Source organism: Cupressus sempervirens, chromosome 11 (genome assembly GCF_028749045.1).
Source record: "Cupressus sempervirens isolate cs-2001-9-10 chromosome 11, ASM2874904v1, whole genome shotgun sequence".
Taxonomy (NCBI): domain Eukaryota; kingdom Viridiplantae; phylum Streptophyta; class Pinopsida; order Cupressales; family Cupressaceae; genus Cupressus; species Cupressus sempervirens.
Window position 1 is genome coordinate 217,601,531 of NC_143128.1, and position 6,972 is coordinate 217,608,502.

Here is a 6,972-nt window from a genome sequence, read left to right on the forward strand (position 1 = left end):
AATGTTTTTCTAATATTTTTAAATATTATATAATAAAGTTTTTAAAAAATTTCTAATATATTTCTAATTTTGTAAATAAATATTTTTTAAAATATTTTCAAATGTTTTTTTAATATTTTGTAATGTTTTTTCTAATATTTTGTAATGTTTTTTGTAATAAGACTAATATTTCTCTAAATTTGTTTCGTAATGTTATACTAATATTTTTCTAATTTTGTAGATAATTTTTAAAAAAAAAAATTTCTAATGTTTTTCTAATATTTTGTAATGTTTTTTCTAGTATTTTGTAATGTTTTTTCTAATAAGACTAATATTTCTCTAAAAAAAATTCGTAATTTTATACTAATATTTTTCTAATATTCTAGATTAACCTTTTTTTAATATTTTCTCTTGTTTTCCTAATATTCTAGACTAATTTTTTAAAATAATTTCTAATGTTTTTGAAATATTTTCTAATGTTTTTTCTATTATTTTCTAATGTGTTTTCTGATAACACTAATATATAATTAACAAATAAAAAAATATATAAAAAAAATATTAATATAATTAACCAACATTGATAAGCAATAAAAATATTAAATTAACATGAAAATATTCTTTGAAAACATAAAAAAATTTAAAACATTAAAAACATTCGATTAATCACATATAGACATACCCAGAATAACACAATGATCAAAATCTAAAGGAAAATGATGGAAAATGATGCAGATCACACAAGACTCCAATAGGTTCATTCCAAGGTCCAAAACAAATCTACCACGTTGTAAAAATGAATAGTAAAAATGGAAAATAGGGGTTTTAAAATGTAAATTTCCATAAAAATATGTTCGCATGAACATATCATTCTATAATGTTCACGTGAACATAATAGATATATTCATGTGAACATATGGAAAACAAAATTTTCATTTTTTCCAATGTTTACGAAATTTCTTCATGCCACAAAAGTGGCACCCACTATTGTTGGATCACCCTATTGTATGTGTAATGCCAATATCTAATCTACTAGATAAAAAACCCTAGCATGAATATATATGTATGAGAAAGAAATACATAGGCTTCAATAAGATAAGAAAGTATACCAAGTCCCTAAGGATAAAGCACTCTCACCAAACTCATAATCTTTAATTGCTACCCCGTGATTAAATCTTTTAAAGCTTGAATATCGATCAAGGAAGATTGGATCTCTCTTGCTCTAAATAGATGTTCACAATGGTATGAAATGCTTGATATACACAATAGCTTGATCTTCTATATCATTCTCTTAGAATCTTGCATCTGCATAGCATCATCTCTTGATTCTAGTTGTCCTTCTCTAGTTCTCTTCTATAGTTATAGATAGATGCAAATGAGAGTCTTTATATAAAAGCTTCAAGGTGAGACTCTTAGAGTAATGTGAGGACCCATAATTCAAATTTCACCTTGAGTTATGGTCCAATCACAATAACCAAATAAGGATAGAAAAGAATTAAATGAATCTTGAATTAAACCCCTTTTGTATTCGAATCTAAAAGCTTGACATTGATTTTAGGACCCTTCGAGACCAAAATATGAAAGAGGGATCAAATCCTGAAGATGTTCAAGGATGACCTAGACTTTGACCTAGGTTAGGGATGACCTCAATCCTGCCCTAGGTTAGGGTCAACCTGGTTGACCTTACCCTAGGTCAGGGTCTACCCAGGGGTTAAAACCCAATCAAGGTAGAAATTAGAAAGTCCCGAGGATACCTGAAAATCTAGAAATGATATTGGAATAGAACTAAATTCCAAGAATAGGGACATAATCCTATAATGTATATGATGAAGGCTAGGAAGACCTATTTCCAAGTCCTACCCAAAATATTGAGCCATAAAGGAGGGAAATTAAGGAGAATCTTCAAAATGCTAACCCTAATTTCACCTAGCATGAAGGAATCAAGTGCAGAATGCATCCTAAATGCAAATATATCATGATAAATGTGCTAAAAGAGGGTGCTAAAACTACCAAGATGGAATTTATTTCATTTTAAGATGATACACATTTATAAGCCCTTTATAACTATCCACTTACATTTCATGATTACCACACAAACAAACTTTGAGTATATGCATTGTAAATATAGGATTGATTGGTTACTCATCTGTTACAAGGCCTCAACCTATGAGGAGAATGCCCATATATGGCTATAGAATCTAAGAGTGAGAGAGAGGGAGGGAGAGAGGAGGGGGGGGGGGGGGGGGGGTGACACTTTTCATATCTTGAAGGGAGAATGTAAGTCTTTTGATAGAGTACTGGATCTTCTTTAGAGTTATGGATTTATCTTTTTAGGCCTCTATTCCACTGGATACATTCTTTAGCTCCATGACACTTGGAATAGGGATATTTCTAGCTCTGATCATGCAATACTCATACATTTATTTCAGTTGTTCAACTCTGGAGATCCTTGATTGGATCTTCTCTGCTACATGCTTCAAAACACAATCCACTATTGTGAGTTCTAGAATCTTTTCCACTTGGAAGTTCCTTTGGTCAATAGCCTCTTCAATGAATTCAAGAAAATTAGTCTTCATTTATTCAATATCTCCTAGCTAGTCATTGTTGGTGACATATGATTTAGTGTTCAAAACCTTTAAATATTTAAATATCTTATCTATTACTTTCTTCACTAAATTATACACACATTTTAGGTCATGCTCAAAATTCACTGAGCTCTCAACTTTTAATTCCAATGATTTCTTCAAATGAAGCACTTGCTCTTGGCCTATCTTAAGTATATCATAGGTCATAGTGGTATTTTTCTTCATGTCAATCACCACTTATAATAGGGCCAATTGATCTATTAGGCTTTTACACTCCTTCATTGAGGTCTAGTGAATTGACACTAGTTCTCTTAATCTATCTATGTTTGCCAATAGATTTCCAAGATTCTCAATCAAAGAGGGACCTTGGCCTTTTAATTCATCTATCCAGGCATGTCCAACTTAACCAAACTACCTCTCGTGTTGTAGCTTGAAAATAAATTCTTGTTATTCTTTGTACCTGGGTCAAATAGGCTAGTAAAGGTGTTTTTGAGTGCACTTCTAATGCAATCCTTTTTTCCTCTATTTGAGGCTTTTAATACATCTTTCACTAACCTTAACTCCTCCTATTTATGTTCAATCTTTACATTTTTTGAATTCCCATGTCAATTGCTATGATATGATAATAATTAGAAGATAACTCATGAAATTCTCCCTCCTTCTGAGGTTCTACAATCTCCATTAACATGTGATGAGTAGAAGAATACATTGCCTATGCTACTAGAGTCTTTTGCTTCTTCAACTTATTCGATACTAGTTGAGATTGAGTTTCATGTAGAATGAGGACTTTACATGGAGCATGTTCCTCACCTCACCTTTTCTTTCTAAATGGTCTCTTCCAACTAAGACTAAGTTGAAAGGACATTGAGTGTTGATTGTGGAATTTTTGGATCAAAAAGCTTCCTTGCAATAGAGTGTGTCACCTTGCTCTAGCTAGCAAATAGAAAGGAAATTTCTTTAGTAACTGAAAGGGCTAGAGTATCACCTTGTCTAGATACTTGCTTCTCTTTACCATCTAGAGGGTTATTGTCACCATCAAGGTTGATAACTCTTTCATACTGGCCTATCCAATCACATAAAAACTAAAGGAGATAAGATTGGTTGTAGCTGTCAATTTCTCCATACCTATACAAGTACCAGAGTTGATGAAGGAGTGCATTGATAGATATAATTTAAAGACAAAGAATATTTTGCTTCTCAACCAATCTATTTTTTCTTTGTGTGAATAAGCAGTTGACATATTCTCCTTTGGGATTCTAGGTTGGATTGGAGTGTGAGTTAAAGGACTTTTTGATGAAGGAGTTATTGATAGATAAGATTGGCCAGTGGGATAAGAAATTGACAGCTCCAACCAATCTTATCTCCTGACTAGTGGGATAGGCCAGTATGAAAGAGTTATTCTATTTTACTTTCACAATTCTAAAAGGACCCTTCTAAAGAGAATCAATTTTTTGATACATACCCTTGGATTCACATCTCTTTTCCCATCATATGATTGGATCATCTTTCATGAATGTTCTTTTCCTTGATCTTTTGTCAAAGAAGCTCTTTACATACTTCTGATGCTTCATGATGTGATCAACTAACTTTTCACACTCCTCTTCTAGCTTCGTTAGGTATATTATTTCCTTTTCTAGACCACTCTAAAATACAAGATCTTCAATTATCTGAGCTCCAACATAAGGGGAAGACTAGCCTCAATTCCATTTACTAGCTTGAATGGGGAAATACCAATGGCCCTCTTAGGTGTTACCCTATCTCCCTAAAGGGCTTCATATATCTTCTTGTTCCAATTCTTTTGGTTGACAGAGACAAGCTTTCTCATGATGTTGACAATTCTTTTGTTGCTTGATTTAGCTTGACCATTTCCTCGAGGGAAATATTCTAAAGAATGACTAAGATGGATACCTTTACCATAGAAAAATTCCACAATTTCTACTAAAGAAAAATATGTAGCATTGTCCATAATCAGCTTCAGCAGGACATAAAATCTCACAATGATGTTTTCTTTAATAAATTCATAGACAATTTCAAAGGTGGTTCTCGTAGTAGGCTTTTCTTCCACCCACTTCTACTAAATCTCATAAAAGTACAAAGTTGTGTCACCTTTTAGAATGACTTATCAGAGCAACTAAATTTGAATATTTCCATCAAAAAATCTATTTTTTTAATACATACGATCTAGATAAATTCATTCTAGCTAAGTTATATATGGTCTCACACTTTTCCAATTGGAATTTTCTATTAAATGCATGTTTTCTACTAGTTTATTTCCAATTACTAAAGAAATAAAATTATTTTAGAAAAGTGGCATTTCAATAAATCTTACTATTTTTTATGAAATATTTTAATAATAAATAAACACCATTTTATAGAGCTCAGAATCAAGAATATTCTCATATAGATTTTAAAGTGTTTTAATTTGATATAGTGTATTGTAATTAAAAAATTCTACAACCATGTATTTTAACACTTGAAAAGATGTCGATTTTGAGAAAGAAAAAAATATTAGATCATATCAAAAAATCCTAAAATTAGATGAGATTCTAAAGGAGAGAGTCCTCTTCTAGAATTTATAATTTTTCTCTTGGTTAGAATAGATTTATTTTGAAAAATGTGGTGGGAGATGAAAACTATCGATTTTAGGTGAGTTGAGATTGCAATCCTTATAAAAGTGAAAATATAGGTCTAAAGAAATTTTTTATTTTTGATTTTTCTAGATATATATATTATCTATTACATTGTCTAGGATGAAAGGGAAATAAATTTTTTTCCATATAGTTTTGTGGGGCGAACTAGACCCCTAATTTTCAGCATTTTTAGGACCTAAAAAATCATCTATAAAAATTAGTAAAATATATCAATTCTTATTCCAAATAATTATTAAAAATTAAAACCCTAAACTTCATCCATTTGTACACATTTCATTAGTTTACTTCACTTTCGAATTCAAAATAATAATACAAATTTTATGTCATTGAAGGTGAACAACTATACTTTTGTTAGCCTTTTCCTTTACAAAAGGGTGACACAGGTTTGTGCTTTTACTAAATAAAATTAGTCTATGGTAGTAATGATATATGAATTCCCAATAGAAGAGGAGGGGTTAATTGGGCTAATAAAACCAATTCCCCACTACTGAAAGGGCCTTTCTATTACTACTAGCCTTAATGGAAAAGCAACCAACTGAGGTTTACTAGCAAACATTTTGCACTTTCCACATTGGGCTACTCATTTATAGGTATCTCTAAACATACCTAGCTAATAATAACAATACCTTAAAATTATAAATACTTTGTTACTAAAGAACAATAGTGCCTCCATAAGTTTCATCATGAAATGCTTTCAGAAATCTCTCCTACTAAGGCTTATCTACACATCTTAGGAATGTGCCATAAATTTCCCTTTTATACAACTGATCATTATAAATGACATACTTACTAGACTTGGTCCTAAGATCTCTTCTCTTATTATAGGTCAATCCATTGGGAAAATCCCCATAGGTAAGGAAATAGACAATATTTCAAAAAACAATGATCTTGGAGGCTGACCATTAGAACATTTGAGTTTTCTTCTTCTTTACTTACCTCCTAGTTTTGTACAAGTGCTCTGCACAAACCATTGCCATCAACTAGCTTATTAGGCTTTAACTCAATGTCATACTCTTGGGCTTTAGCTATCCAAGGTCATTTAATTGAAGGAGAGGGTTAGATATTATACATAATGAACAAATTTGATGAGAAGTTTTTAGAAAAGGAGGACAAACATATATAATGAATCTATTGAATCTAATAATGAACCCTAAGATATATGGTGATTATGAAATTTGAAAAAGGACTAGAATTACCTATTTAAGAAGGTTTAGAGCCAAAATTTAAAGAGTGTGTGAGAGAGAGAAGTGAGAGGGTGCATAAAGAAGGTGATATAAGCACGTAGTGTGAGACGACAAAGAGACATAGCAAGGAATCTATGTGTGTGTATTTCTAGTAAGAGGGAACAAAGTTGCTAAGGTTGATAAGAGAATCTAGGCTAAAGACTTGAGTTTGTTCTAAAGAGAAGTATGAATGCTTGAAGGATTTCCAATCAAATAAAGGACATGGGCTTATTAGAGAATCAACATATAAACTAAACAAAGATCTAAAAATTCAAAAGTGAGTTGTAATCATACATATCAAGCCTTATTGTTTTCTTTCTAATCATTGTAAATAGTTTTTATTGAAATCCTCTTAATCAAAGGTTGACCTAATAGTCATTGAATGATTTAACAATCTATGTAAATAATTTAGCAAGGTGACATTCTAAATGAAATGATCAAATTCCTCTAAAAAGGCCACTCCCAACAAGGCGATTAAGTCCTCTAGCTAGGTCACATCTAAAAAAGTATATTGTAACCTTTAATAGGGTTAGGTCC